At 37.7% G+C, this 16,358-nt stretch overlaps 1 pseudogene; it reads right to left on the reverse strand.

The window, feature by feature from the left end:
* LOC110310610 overlaps window positions 1–13,890 on the reverse strand; it is a 192,651-nt pseudogene extending 178,761 nt beyond the window's left edge.
* Between the last annotated feature and the right edge of the window lie 2,468 nt (window positions 13,891–16,358).

Below are 16,358 nucleotides of genomic sequence, written 5' to 3' on the forward strand. Positions count from 1 at the left end.
GGGTGGGTGGGTGGGGGACTGGGGGGGGGAGTGTATTGGGGACTTTTTGGATAGCATTGGAAATGTAATTGAGGAAATTACCTAATTAAAAAAAATAAAAATAAATAAATAAATAAATAAAAATAAAAGTTAAAAAAAGAAATGTAAATGAAGAAAATATCTAATAAGAAATAAATGTAAAATAAAGAAACTGAGGCACTCTGAAAAAAACTAAAATAAAATGCCTAGAAGTCAAAAGTAGCTGAACGGTACCACCGAGTGATCCATGGTGAGAGGATTCTAGCTATCCTGAACATGGTACACATGGCTTTGCCAGCCTTGCCCTCCTCATTTCCATTGCCTTACAAGAACAAACTAACAAACACACAAACAAACATCATTAGATTACTTTCTTAAAGCTAGCCTACAAGGTCTATTTTCTTATTTGGCCTGTTCCCCCTCCTGACTTTGCCTCCTATCCTAGCTGGCTGACTGTTGCGACAATAAATCTTATTTTTTGCTGAGAATTTGGCAGGAGAACTTGTCTTTCGAGTATTTAGCTGGTATTTTCATTTCACATCAAACATGGACATGTTTTGTTGTTGTTTTTTGCTTGTTTGTTTTTGTTTTTTAAGGTAATAATAGAGTGATTGAATGAAGCAATCTCTTACTAACTTTTCCAGAAATTATTTTAAAGGGAGATTATTTCACTTGTATATCTTAGATATCTTGCCTTTTTTCCATTTTTTTTTTTTTTTAGATGATCAGATCCAGAAACCCAAAGCTGCCACTAGTATATGCAAGCAAGACAATGGAGACTAAAGAAAGTTTTAAAAGAAAACAACTATCCAACTATAAATAGAATCATTGCTCTGGAAGCAAGAATGTCAGTATCCACCCAACAGGAAGTCATCCCCAAGTATGAAGCACATCTGACCCTAAAAGCAACAGCTCTTGACTAATCCTGTCAAGGAAGCAGCTGGTATAGGAAGAGTGAGTATGGCAGTCACACTGAGCATTATGTACCTCTCTAAGCATGTAAAGCTCACAGCACTGTTTCTGAATAGGTTGTTTATGTTGTTTCTGTATATGTTGAGATTCTTTCTTTCCAGTGAACTTGTGTCAAGTTCTAACTTATATGTATTTTAGTTTTGGAAGCCTTTCCCAGTTAGCCTAAAGACTTTGATTGTCCTTTCTTGTTTCCTGATAGCCTTTTGTTCATGACCTGTTTGGAAATACTTCATAAATTCATGACTTTGATTCTGTCTCTATTCTCTGCATAGATTCCTGAGTAACAATGAAAAGTTAATCATATTCCTTTAGCCAGTATCTGGCAAGAAGTAACTGCTTAGTGACGAACTAAAAGATAATGGAGATGGTGTGTGCTTTGGCATCCCAATTGCTCTGACAACCATGATGAAAGTTTGTCAACATTAGATGGTTTGTGTCAGTTTTCCACAAATAGTATTATGCTGTCTCTTTATTCCTTAAAGTTCCATTTACTTTACTAAAAAAGATGTTACACATCTCATAATTCATGCTTGGAAAAATATCTAGATAAACTTGTCAAGTATACCATTAGAAAATTGTATTGCAGCTTTCTAAAAGCTGCAAATCACACTTACTCTTCAATCTTACACCTACATATTAAAAAGGATTAGAGTTACACACTAGATGGTAACTGTCTGGAAAGGAACACTGCTGAGCAACTTTTTATAGAGATCTACCTTGGTGAAACAGCAATCATCTTGAGTCATAAGCAGCACCAGCACTGAATAGTGCAAAGCATATACAAAACAATTCAAGTGGTATGTGGCACTTCATAGTAGAATCTCCAACTCAGGGGTTTGCTTGAGTCTTTGATACTACTTTGAGATGAACCAGATATGTGATGATTATTATATATTCACATTTTTCCTAATGCTTACTTTGAATCAGAATGTGGAGATCTGCTTTGTCCTGATGTTTCCTAGGAGTCCAGATTACTTGACTCTGCTAGTCTTCTGGTGGAGTCCCTATTCTCTTCAAGTTTCTCAATCCTTCCCCCAACTCTTTCATAAGAGTCTCCAAAATCCATCTAGTATTTGATTGTGGGTCTCTGTATCTGTTTCCATTGGTAGCTGGGGAGAGACTTTCAGAGGACAGTTCCTGTCTGCAAGTATAACAGAGTATCATTAATAGTGTCAAAGATTGATTCTTGCACCTGGGATGGGTCTGGGTCTCAATTTGGGTCAATCATTGGTTGACCATTCCTTCCATCTCTACTCTGTCCTTGCCCTTGCACATCTTGTAGGCAGGACACATTCTGATTCAAAACTTTTCTGTGTTGGTTGATGTCCTTGTACCTCTACTGGGAGTCCTGCTTCATTAAAGTAAGTGACAACTACAGGATTTGTATCTGCCCATTGCTAAGAGTTTCATCCAGAGTCACCCTTATAGACACCCCTAGGCCCCCTGCCACATCAAATCTCTGTTCTCTTTCCCTTACTCTCCCAATACCTGGCCCTCTACCCAGCTCTCTTCCCCACCCTCTCTCCCACCCTCTTCCATCCCTCCATTCACCACTTATATCTATTTTATTTCCCCTTCTGAGAAAGATTAAACTATCCTCCCTTGAATCCTCTTTGTTATTTGACTTCTTTGGGTATGTGGATTGTAGGCTTGTTATCCTGTACTTTATGGCCAATATCCACTTATAAGTGAGTACATACCATGCATATTGGTTCTGGGTTATGTCACTCAGGATATTTCTAGCCCCATCCATTTGCCTGCAAAACTCATGATGTCCTTGTTTTTAATAGCTGCATAGTATTCCATTATGTATATGAACCACATTTTCTGTATCCATTCTTCAGTTGAAGAACATCTAGGTTGTTTCTGGTTTCTGGCTATTAAAAATAAAGCTGAACATAGTTGAGCAAGTGTCCTTGTGGTACAGTGGAACTTCTTTGAGGAATGTGCCGAGAAGTGGTATAGCTGTGTTTTGAGGCAGAACTATCCCCAAACTTCTGAAAAACCACCAAAATGATTTTCACAGTGGCTGTACAAGTTTGCACTCCCTCCAGCAATGGAGGAGTGTTCCCATTGCTTCACACCCTCAACAGCATGTGCTGTCCCTTGATTTTTTTGATCTCTGTCATTCTGATGAATGTAAAGTAGAATCTCAGAGTCCTTTTGATTTGCATTTCCCTGATACCTAAGGGCATTGAACATTCCTTTAAGTGTTTCCTGGCCACTAGAAATGCTTCTGATGATTAGTATCGGTTTATCTCTGTATCCTATTTTAATTGGTTTATTTGGTTTGTTGGTGACTTATTCCTTGAGTTCTTTATATATGTTGGATATTAACACTCTGTCTGATGTAGAGTTGGTGAAGAACTTTTCCAAATCTGTAGGCAGTCATTTTGTCCTATTGACATTATCCTTTGTCTTATAGAAACTTTTCAGTTTCATGAGATCTCATTTATTAATTATTGACCTTGGTGCCTGAGCTATGGGTTTATTCTCAGAAAGTTGCTTCCATTACCAATGATTTCAAGGCTATTTTCCACTTTGTGTTCTATTGAGTTGGTGTATATGGTTTTATATTGAGGTCTTAGATCCACTTCAACTTGAGTTTTGTGCAGGTGATAAATATGGATCAATTTGAATTCTTCTATATGCAGACCACTAGTTAGAATAGCACCATTTGTTAAAGATTCTTTCTTTGACCTCCACTATATGATTTTGACTTCTTTGTCAAAGATCAATTATGTGGGCATGTGAGTTTATTTCTGGATCTTCAATTCTATTCCGTTGACTGACCTGTTTGTCTTTGTATCAATAACATGCAGTTTTTATCACTTTGTTCTGTAGTGTAGCTTGAGGTCAGGAATGATGATTCTGTTCTGTTATTTTTCAGAAGTTCTGTTATTTTTCAGAATTGTTTTGGCTATCCTGTGTGTTTTTTTATTTTTCTACTTTTTTCAGGGTTTCTCGCCATATTCGGGGTCCTTCAGTGTGAGTTTTTAATTTTCCACGTTTTTCATGTTTTCTGGCCATATTCTGGGTCTTATAGTGTGTTTTTTTATTTTTCCACATGAAGTTTAGAATTGTTCTGTCCATATCTGTGAAGAATTTTGTTGGGATTTTGATGGGAATTTCATTGAATCTGTATGTAGTTTTTGATAAAATGGCCATTTTCACAATGTTAATTCTACACATCCATGAGCATGGAGATCTTTCCATATTCTGATGTCTTCTTCCATCTCTTTGTTTAGGAACGTGAAGTTCTTGTCATACAGATTTTTCATCTGCTTGAATATCATTTGTGGCTATTGTGAATGGTGTTTCCCTAATATTTTTTCTCAGTCCATTTATCATTTGTATAAAGGAAGGCTACTGATTTCTTTGAAATAATTTTGTTTACAGTCACTTCCTAAAGGTATTTACCAACTGTAGGAGTTTTCTGGTACAATTTTGGGAGTCAATTTTGTATACAATTACACCATCTGCCCATAACATTACTTTGACTTTTTCCTTGCCAAGTAGTATTCCCTTAGTTGTCTTATTGCTATGGCTAGGATTTCAAGTACTATACTGAGTAGACAGGGAGAGAGTAGACAACCTTGTCCTATCCCTGATTTTGGTGGAATTCCTTTACATTTCTCTCCATTTATTTGATATTGGCTATTGGTTTGCTGTATATTGCCTTGATTGTGTTTAGGTATGTACTTTGTCTCCTTGATGGCTCCAAGACTTTTTATCATGAAGGGGTGTTGAATTTTGTCCAAGGATTTTTTGGCATCAAATGAGATGATCATATGGTCTGAAGTTTGACTGTGGCCTCATAGAATGAGTTTTGGCAATGTTTCTTCTGTTTCTACTTTTGGAATAGTTTGAGGAGTATTGATATTTAGTCTTATTTGAACATCTTGTAGGATTCTGTGCTAAAACTATCTGGCCTTGGGCTTTTCTTTATGGTTGGAAGATTTAATGACAGCTTCTTTTTCCTTGGGTTTATAGGGTTATTTAGATTGTTCACCTGAAGTTCAATTAAATTTGGTAAGTGTGATCTGTATAGAAAACATTCATTTCATTTAGATTTTCTAGTTTTGTGGAGTACAGGCTTTTGAAACAAGACCTAATGAATTTCATCAGTGTCAGTTGTTATGTCTCCCTGTTCATTTCTGATTTTCTTAATTTTGCTAATTTCTCTTTGCCTTTATGTTAGTTTGGGTAAGGGTTTGTTTATCTAGTTGTTTTTTTTTTTTTTTTCAAAGAACCTGTTCTTGGGTTCGTTGGCTCTTGATATCATTCCCTCTGTTTTTAATTTACTGATTTTAGCCCTGAGTTTGATTATTTCCTGCTGCCTACTCCTCTTGAGTATATTTGCTTCTCTTTATTCTAGAGATTTCAGGTGTAATTTTAAGTTGCTGAAACAGGAACTTCCCAATTTCTTCATGAATTCACTTAGTGCTATGAACTTCCTCTTAAACATTGCTTTCATTACATCCCATAAGTTTGGGTATATTGTGCATTAGTTTTCATTGAATTGTGGAAAGTCTTTAATTTCTTTATTTCTTACTTGACCCATGGATCACTGAGTAGAGAGTTGTTCAGTTTCCATGAGTATGTAGGCTTTCTGTTGTTGTTGTGGTTGTTGTTGTTGTTGAAGTCTAGCTTTAGTCCATAGTGGTCTGATAGCATACAAGGAGATATTTCAAATTTCTTGTATCTGTTGAGGCTTGTTTTTTAACTTGCTATATGGTAATTTTTAGAGATGTTCCATGAGGTGTGGAGAAGAAGGTATAATCTTTTGTTTAGGGGTAAAATGTTCTGTATATGTTAGGTCCATGTGATTAATAACCTCTGTTAATTTAATTATTTTTCTGTTTAGTTTCACCTTTGCTGTCCTGTCAATTAGTAAGAGAGGGGTGTTAAAGTCTCCCATTATTAATGTGTGGGATTTGTTTTGTGATTTAAGCCTTAGTAATGTTTCTTGTACAAATGTGAGTGCCCTTGCATTTGGGGCACAGACAATCAGAGTTATGGCCTTAATTTGATGGATTTTTCCTTTGGTGTGTATGAAAAATGTCCTTCTGTATCTCTTTTCATTACTTTTGGTTGAAAGTTTACTTTATTAGATATTAGAATTACTACTCCATTTTTTTTTCTTGTGTCCATTAGCTTGGAATACCTTTTGCTGGCCCTTTACTGTGAAGTAGGATCTATCTTTGCTGCTGTGCTCTGTTTCTTGTGTACATCACATTGATGGATCCTGTTTATGTATCCACTCTATTAGCATGTGTCTTTTTATTGAGGAATTGAGACTATTGATATTGAGAAATATTAATGAAAAATTATTGTTAGTTCCTATTATTTTTATTTTGATGGTTGTTCTTTGTGTGTGTGTGTGTGTGTGTGTGTGTGCATGTGTGTGTGTGTTTGATTTTGTTGGTGTGGAATTATCACTATCTTGTATTTTCTTGGGAGTAGTTACCTTCCTTGTGTTTTCTTTTCAGTAGCTCCTGTAGGAGTGGATATGTGAAAAGACATTGCTGAAATGTTTTTTATGGAATATATTGTTTTCTCCTTTTATGGTAATGGTTTTCCTGAGTATAGTATTCTGAGCTGGCATCTGTGATCTCTTACAGAGTGTAGTACATCTTCCCAGGCTCTTCTGGCTCTTAAAGTCTCTGTTGATAAGTCTGGTGTAGTTCTAGTAGGTCTGTCTTTATATGTTACTTGGCCTTTATCCATTGTAGCTTCTAATATTGTTTGTTAGGTATATTTAGTGTTTTGATTATTATGTTCTGGGAGCATTTTGGTTTTTTGGTCCACTCTACTTAGTGTTCTGCAAGTTTCTTGTACATTTATTAGCACCTCTTTCTTTGGGTTTGAGAATTTTTCTTGTATGATACTTTCTGGGCCTTTGAGTCTTCTCCTTCTTCTATTCCTAGTATTCTTAGGTTTGGTGTTTTCATAGTGTCCAAAATTTACTGAATGTTCTATGTTAGAATCTTTTTAGCCTTAGCATTTTCTTGGACTGATGTATCAATTTCTTCCATGGTGTCGTCTACACCTAAGATTTACTCTTCTATCGTTTGTATTCTGTTGGTGATTCTTATGTCTGTAGGTTCTGTTCTCTTTCCTAGGTTTTCCATCTTCAGGATTGCCTCTGTTTATGTTTTCTTTATCCCTTCTGTTTCCACTTTCAGGTCTTGAACAGTATTATTCACTTTTTTCACCTGTTTGATTGTATTTCCTGTATTTCTTTAATGAATTTATTCATTTCCTTTTTAAAGGCCCCTGTCATCTTCATAAGAATAGATTTATGGTCATTTTCCTATGAATCAGGTGTGTTAATCTATTCAGGGCTTGCTATAATAGAATATCTGGCTTCTGATGGTACCATATAGCGCTGGCTTTTGTATATTATGTTCTTAGGCCAGCATTTGGTCAAGTGGTTGTTCTTAATGTTGACTGCCCTGGTAGTTCCTGACGGGACCAGGCCACTAGGGCTCCAAGTGCAGTTGGTAGTCCCTGATGTTATCAAGCCTCTAGGATTGCAGGTAGAGCTGGTTGCCTCTGGTGGTAACAGACTTCCAGGGATGAAGGCAGAGTTGTGGCCTGGGAAATGAAGCTCAGATTGGGTAGAATGGAGCTTGTGGCTGTTGGATTTGCCTACAGGGTCCAGCAGGCACGGAATTGGGGAAGAGGTCTTTCCTGGTAGATGGTGATGACTACAGGTATCTGGGATTTTCATTAGAGGTATGTACTGGAAGATTCAGTGCAGAGGAGATATGATAGAACTCATGGCTGATAGGATTTCTGGGGACCCAGTAAATAGTGTCTTGGGGCCTGGAGTTTCACCTGGTTGTCCCTGGCAACAATAGGCCCCAAGGATACAGGCAGAGCTGTGTCCCAGGAATTGGAGTGCCTTATGTGATCTTTAGATTTTCCTTAAAGGTCAGGAGTGAAGTGTAGTTATTATTCATGTAACTTAATCAATATTAGAATCAAGAAGGAAACTTTGAGACTACAGTAGAAATTTAATTTGTAATTTAAATAACTAGTGAAGTCATCTTTAGACAAGGAAGCAGTCATATCAGGTGTTTATTCTCAAAACATCATGTTACAAAGTAAATAAATAAGAAAGATTACTGAAAATTGAATATATCTTGACACCTGGCTTTTTATTCATGAAGTGAAGGGGTGAAAATCAGAGTAAATTTCAAATGCTTATTTTTAATCATAACTGTGACCATACTTTTCTATTAAATTCCAATATTAGTATCACTCTCATTTTAATCTCTTTAAGTTAACTTGGAATTTTAAACTAAGAAACTATTGGAACAAGCCTACATTCTCACTGTCTTTATTTATCACTTTACCTACTTATAATATATATACAAATGAACATAACACACAGACACACACACAGACACACACACATGATACACTTTGGCTGTCTAACAAGGGATTTGGATTTTGTCTTGTTATAAAATATTTTAGAAAAGCTCCCCATTTTGGTTATCTTTTAAGCTGGTGCCACATTCTTAACATGTTAAAATATATTAGTTATCTCATTTCATATTTATCCATGACTTACAATGTGTGAATACTCTTTAATCATGACCTGCAATAAGAAAGCCTGGTAGTGGAGACATGTGAGAAACCACCCCTGTAGCTTGTTCCTGGTCCTCTGTCTATGTGGTAAGGAAGCATATCCACCAGGTTCTTCCTCCAGTTACCTTTAGAATACACATGATGGTTTTAAAAAATTAAAAATTCCATTTTCTTTAAATCATTTAATTAAAAAACATTTTAATTATGTGTATATCCCTCTAGGTTTACATGTGTTGGGGGGCATATCTGCTGAGGCCAGAACACGGCATAGGATACTGAGAAGTTGGAGTTACAAGCTATTGTGAGCTAAACTGAACTGGGAACTTCTGGTAAAGCAGAAAGTGGTCTTAACCCCTAAGACATCTCTCCATTTCTCAGCCATTTGATTTTATGTATTTGTTTCATTTGCTTATTTCTTGTAGCCTCCCCAGCCTTGAGCAGGCTGGTTCAGACCTTGCTACCACTGTGAATGAGATCATCTGGGATGGAGCCTTCTGACCTAGATGGTTTTATTGTTCTATCACCTGCCCCTGCTCTGCTGCTCTTCTGCAAGACCTGCTGAGAGGCTGAACCGGCCTTCCTGAGTGTACCCTTCTTCAGCCTAGGCAGGCTGGTTCAAACCATTGGCCACTGAGGCTGAGCCACCTGCTGTGCTGCTTCTCATCCCTCTCCTTTGATGTGACACTGCCTGCTGCCTGCCTGAGGTCAAACCGGTTCTCCAAGATTTTCCGGAGTTATCAGCAAACTGTGAATTTGGCGAGTTTCTGCTAAAAGGCTGTTCTGAAGACTTTACAAGAAACTTGGTGTGACTGGGGATGAGCTTCCCCTCTTTATAAGCGCAGATTTTATTATTAAACACTTGAGCCTTGATCAGAATCCTGTCTTGGTTCCATCTCTCTCTCTCTCTTGTCTGCCTAGTTTCCCTTTCTTTCAGCTCCAAGATGCCTCTCAGGTTCGAACCTGGTCATGAGATCCGCAGGCCAGCCCCAACACCTGAGAAATTCCTGAGACAGTAGGCAACCCAGCTATTGACACCTTCTGCCAACGTAATTGCTTACAGGCTGGCTTCAGGCATCAAGAGTGGATCTTCGGGAGATGGGCTTTCCCCCTTTATAAGGACAGAATTTCAGTAAACGTTGGGCCTTGATCAGAAATCTGTCTTGCTCTCCTTTCTATTCTCCCCGTTTTCTCCCTTACAGCTCTCTCCTCCCACTAAGGAACCCAGTTCGTGTGGCTGCAGGTGGATACAATTTATAACTTTAAGTATTTCTGCATTACATAGCAGATTTTTGAAAATACAGTAAATATGTCTTAGAGGTATGTATGCTGGTTAGAATTTTTGTCAATCTGAAATAAACTACTCTCATTTTGGAAGGGAAATTATTAATTCAGAATATACTTCTGTAAGACTACAGGCAAGTCTGCGGGGGCATTTTCTTGGTTAATGATCAATATACCAGGATTCTACTCACTGTGGATAGCACCAGACCTGGGCATGTTGTCCTAAGAACTATAAAGATAGTAGCTAAATGTGAGTTTTTGAAACAAGCCAATACGTAGCATTCTTCCATTGTCTCTGTTCTAATTCCTGCCTCCAGGTTTCCACCTTGACTTCCTTTGGTAATGGCAAAATAACTCCTTTCACCCAAAAGTTGCTTTTGGTTATGGTCTTTATCACAGAAATCGAAACCAAAGCAAGACATGAATTTTGAAGAACAAAGATATGTGAATTTGATCCTTAAAATCTGTATAAAAAGAAGGGTTTGGTGACTCAAGTCTGTAACCACACACTGTGGAGAGGTAGTAGTGGGTAATTCTGAAGGATCCTTAAAGCACATTGGCCAAGAGTACTGACTATTGATAATCCTCATGTTCAGTGACTCTATCTCAAGAAATAAAGTTGGAGAGCAAACGACTAAAACATTAGTCTTAGTTTATTTTTCTGTTATAATAAAATACTTTGACAAAAGCAAGTTAAGGTAGAAAGGGTTTACTTGATGCAAAGTTGTAGGTTACAGTCTATCATGGCAGGTATGTCACAGGAGCAGGAGCTGGAGGCAGTAGTCACATTATGTCTTCAATCAGGAAAGAGCAATAGATCCTAGTGCCCAGTTCCCTTTCTCCATTCTATATAGTTAGGAATTCTCACAAATGGAATGATCTTATCCATAAGAATGGTCTTCCTACTTCAGTATAGTTCACATAAGCCCTTACAGGTTTGCCTAGAGCCACATCTTCTAAATGGTTTTAGAATTTGTCAAGTTGACCATACTAGCTATACCAATACCTACTGTTAACTTTTGGCTTACACACACACACACCAAAATTGAAATTTAAAATGGCAACTGAACTTTGTTAAAAGACATCACTCATTTTTTCATGTTTATTTAAACCTAAAATACATGCTGTCATTTCCACAAACATTTTGTTTTGCCACAGACCCTCTTGGTCCCTTTGTCTGCATGGAATGGGTCTCTAGTTGCAGATGGGCAAGGAGTCAGCGAATGAATGACATACAGGTGCAACACTAGAGTTTGTGTAGAATCTGAATGTAATTTTCCAAATTGAGCATCAAACCTTTTATACAGAAGAAAATAGGGAAGTTAGGTGACACATCAGCAAGGTACAAATGAGGTTACTGTATGCTTAATGACTCTTACACTAAACAGAGGAATGTAAACACAAAGACTGGCAGGAACTGGGCAATAAAACAACTGAGACAAAGTCAGCTCTATCTAAGGTCAGCCATAGTCTTAGAAGGCAGGTGTGAGGTCTTTACACTCTTGGGCAATGGCTTTCACACCCAAGTCATGGTTCTAATTAGGGAGTTCCACTCTAGCTAACCATCTAATGAATAATGCAATATTCTAAAACCATAGCCTAATCAGCTTCCTAAACCATTGTAAATTCCTGTATATGGGAGCGACTTGGCTTTTATTCTAAGTGATAGTGTAATACCAGAGGCAATTCTGAATTTCACTGAATAGGCAACATTCTTACTGAATTCCAAGCCCATGGTCAGCTCAAGGACTTTCTAGGCCATTGGAACATTGGTGAAGGCTTAGCTATGTCAGAATTCAATCTTAAAAGGCACTTATAATAAAATAATACTAAAAGAGAGCACGTGGATCCATACACCAGACTAACTCGGGGATAGGGTATGAGTATATGGGTTATAAGAACGCCAAAGTTCCAGCAGGTGAGTTTCTCTGAAACTCTTTGCCTCGTGAGTACTCCCAGGCCTCTCGGCCTGCCAAGCAAACTTCACTGGAGTGTGAGTAGCATTGTTTCTCTTGGAGGGAATGAATATCAAGCCTGCTAAGTTGTTTCCTCCTCCTCCTCCTCCTCCTCTTCCTCCTCATCTTCATCCTGTTCCTCTTTCTCTTCTCCTTTCTCTTCTACCTCTTCTATTTAGCATTCTGCATTCACAGAGTCTGATTAGGCAAGTGGACTGTCTCAAAAGTTATATTGAATTATATTCCTAACTGAAAGTTGGAGACTCATGGATTAGTGATGTATATTACTCTTACAGAAGACCCATGTTCAGTTTTCAGCAGCCAAGTAGGGTTGGGTGGCTCATAACCACCTACAGCTCTAGTCTAAAAAAATATCCAAATCCTATTCTGAACTCGGTGGGCACCTGCCCTCACATGTGTGCATACTCATCACTACACATATACATATAATTAAAAAATAAATCTTAAAAATATTGTATGTAATGGATTGGTTAGTGTGATGGTTAGTTTTATGTGAACCTGATACAAACCAGAAGCATTCAGGAAGAAAGATTGTCCAGAGAACATGACACCATAAGATTCACCTGTAAGCAAGTGTGTAGTATCATTTTCTTAATTAGAGAATCATGTGGAAGGTCTCAACCCATTGTCAGTGGTGATATTCCTGGGCTGGTGGTTCTGGGAAAGCAGTCAGAGTAAGCTACAAGGAAGAAGTCAGTAAGCAATATGCCTCCATGGTCTCTGCTTCAGTTCCTGCCCCCAGGTTCTTGATTGAGACTTTACCTGAGTTCCTTCAGTGAGGAAGTGAGACCTCAAACTTGCAAGAGGAAACAAGACACTTTCTTCCCAAATTGCTTTTGGTCAAGGTGTTTTATCACAGCAATATAAAAGTAACTGAGACAGAGATTGGTTCCAGGTGTGGGTTGTTGCTCTGACAGTCCTGACCATGTTTTTTAATGTAAGGACTGAGGATGTTTGGAACTATGGGCTAGAAAAGCCAGGTAGTGCTCAGAACTGGATGAGTTGTTGTAGTGGGATCTTAGGAGATAATGCTGAGAGAAGTCAGATGATGAAAATTTGACTTGTGAAGTGTGAAGTTTCAGAGAAAGAATTTATTGTACCACCATTTATTGTAGCCATGGGCTTTTTTTTGCCAGCACTCCAGTTCCGGGTTTATTTACTTATGAACAAATGCCTAGGCCATAAGGCTGGTCTCAATCTTTCAACTAGCTTATGACTTATATAATCTGTTTAAATTACTCTATGTCTTCCACAAAGCTAGTTACCTCTCCTCAGTTTCTTAGATGCCACTACCTAAGAATCCAGGGCAAATCTCCTGTGTCTGACTAAAATCCCTCAGCCCCTCTCTCTCTCTCTCTCTCTCTCTCTCTCTCTCTCTCTCTCTCTCTCTCTCTGCCAGATTCCCCATGCTCTGATCCTGCCTCAGCTTACTGGTCATCAAGTTTTTATTGACAGTTATAAGAGATTCTCTCTAATCTTTCCTTTTAGTACAATAAAAGGGTCTCTCTGTTATATCAACAAACTACATATAATAATAACAATTATGAAAACTTATAAAATTAAAACTTGCATCCACATTGTCCAGTTCATTTGTATTTGACAACTTTGAAAAAAGTACTCTACTATCTATCCTATCTTGGCGAGTTTGGACCTTTGTTCATAAATCATTTTCTATCAAAAGTTGCATTCATAAACTTAAGATTATCTTCTCAGACCTTAAAACATTTTTCAAAATCCTAAACTATTAAGCTTAATTGTGAGGCTATAAATATATAGACCTGAGAAGAAGGGAATTTTACCTTCGTATGCGGGACGTGCAGAGCAAGAAGCTTCTGAAACTGTAAACATGATGGAGACAGCTGGTCACCTGGACAATTATCCAAAAGTTCTCTGCATTGCCGGAACATTCATCTTTGACTTTCAGACCCAGAATATCTGACGCACTTTTCTGTAAAGCAGAAATGATGAAGAGGAGTTTACCTTTTCTTGGCAAGTTCAGTAGGCAACTTTCTTGTGTCCCACATGTCCATAGCTTGGACAGCATTCTGTCTGCAGTTGAAACATGGGCAGCTTATTGCCATGTGGCTTACCTGCCAAACTTGAAGCAAATTCTATTAGAAGGTTCTTTAATGCTCATTATCTTCTTTGAAATAAAGGGAGTCATAAAAAACCCTTATCTTAATAAAGCATCTTGAAATGCCATATTTTGTAGATCTCTGAGGATTTTGAAAACTATATCTGAATGAGCAAACATTATTTGTTTCTGCCTATTTGCTATCTGTTTACCCTAGGATACATCTTTCTATAATTAACTTAACTAGTAGCTAATATTTCCATATGTGTGATTGACTATTAACTTGCATTTTTATTTATCCTAAATAGTTTATAATAGCAGTTTCTAAAAGGACTATACCTTTATATTTTATTTTTTACATGAATTGCATTAGGTATAATATCATAAACAGAGTTGAATCATAAATACAGTCTGAGGTAACAAAATATCATAAATGTGAATCAATATACAAAGTCGATACCAAATAAAAAAATATTTGACTTATCAATGCTCTTTTGTCTAAAAGTAAATTCAATAATCTACCCTTTAAATTATCATCCATATAACACCCATCTTTCATCGCTTCTTCCCTCCTTCTCCCTAACATTAGATAGGAGAGGACGAAGGATTTAAGAAAGAAAAAGAAAGAAATAAGTACCTGAATCTAACCTTCCTGACTTTCTTTTTTTCCCTAAGACAATTACCAACTTTTAATCAACTCCCTAAAACAACAACAAACATCTATCACCCAAGGAAAGAAAAAGTCATATACCACATCTCTTTTGAATAGGGCATCATTTTCTAAATTTCCTTCTTGTTATCTAGGGGCATCATTTCCTTTGAGGGTCCAAATAGAATTAGGATATTGGCCTGTCTTTAAAAATCTAGCTGTAACGTTTGCTGTTGAGTCTTTAAGTACTGAGAAAAGGCAGGGCTTTAATGAAGCTCCCCCCTTTTGTAATTGGATATTTTATTTATTTACATTTCAAATGATATCCCCTTTCCTGATCCTTCCCCCAAGAACCTTCCTATCCCATCCCCCCTCCTCCTGCTTCTATGAGAGTGTGCCCCATCCATGTACCCACTCCTATCTCCCTGCCCTCGAATTCCCCTAGACTGGGGCATCAAGCCTTCACTGGAGGAAGGCCATCCTCTACTACATATACAGATGGAGCCATGGGTCCCTTCATGTGTACTCCTTGGTTGATGGTTTAGACCCTGGGAGCTCTGGTTGGTTGATATTGTTGTTCTTCCTATGGGTTGCAAACCCCTTCAGCTCCTTCAATCCTTTTTCTAACTCCTCCTTTGGGGACCCTGTGATAAGTTCAATGGTTGGCTGCGAGTATCACTCTCTGTATTTGTCAGGCTCTGGTAGAGTCTATCAGGAGACAGCCATATCAGACTCCTGTCAGCATCACTTCTTGGCATCCAGAATAGTGTTTGCATTTGGTGACTGTATATGGGATGAATCTCCAGGTGGGGCAGTCTCTGAATGGCCTTTCCTTCAGTTTCTGCTCCACACTTTATCTCCCTTTTTGCTCCTGTGAGCATTTTCCCTCCACTGGATGATCTTAGCTTCTTTGCCAAAGATCAAGTGACCATAAGTGTGTGTGTTCAGTTCTGGGTTGTCAATTCTATTCTTGATAGGAATAATCTGAGAGGCTTGACCAACTAGAGTCAACAACTTTGAAGCTTCCCTGGAATCAAGTTTTGATGAAACAGCTCATTAAGTAGTGTAATGTTGGATTAAGCAGGATGCTGGAGTAAATATGTCTCAGCATCTCAACATTTTTTTCAGCATCCTAAAGGATGAATCTGACAGGGTCTCTTTATCTTTATTGTGGTCTGTAAACTATGAGCTTTCATAGGTAATATACATTTCTGCATTAGTGTATGATAAAATGTATGATGTGTATATAATCAGCTAAAGATGACTCTCTGCTATCTGTTTGGATGGGTAAGGTAAATCTTTTCTTTTAAAGGTTAGTTTGCACTGTATAAACAAAATGTAATATTAATGTTTATCAATGCCATTAAATGGCATGATAAGTCTTGAAGATTTTGTAGCTGTTGAGGGCCATGCAGTAGGAGCAACTAATGACTTCACAACACATGGAATGCACACTTAGCACAACTAAAATAGATGTAACACAGAGTAAAAATGAACCCAACAGTTACAGGTCCTGAGGATTTTTATACTGTTGTGGCGTTTTGTTCTCTTTATTTCCTTCACATCTCTCTTAATCTAAGAATTGTATGAAAACTCTCATGAGCTCCTGACCCCTCACTTGACAGTATCATTAGCACTCACAATAGTAGTGCTTGATCTTTTGCAGGCACTTTTGCTGGAGCAGGTTAATTATTCAACCATTACCTAGGAAATACCTTATAAATATAGATTATTAGTAATGACTGTCATCCTAAGATGTTTTTGCTCATGGCTCTGGTATAGAAAATCT

Source organism: Mus caroli, chromosome 1, assembly GCF_900094665.2.
Source record: "Mus caroli chromosome 1, CAROLI_EIJ_v1.1, whole genome shotgun sequence".
Lineage (NCBI taxonomy): Eukaryota > Metazoa > Chordata > Mammalia > Rodentia > Muridae > Mus > Mus caroli.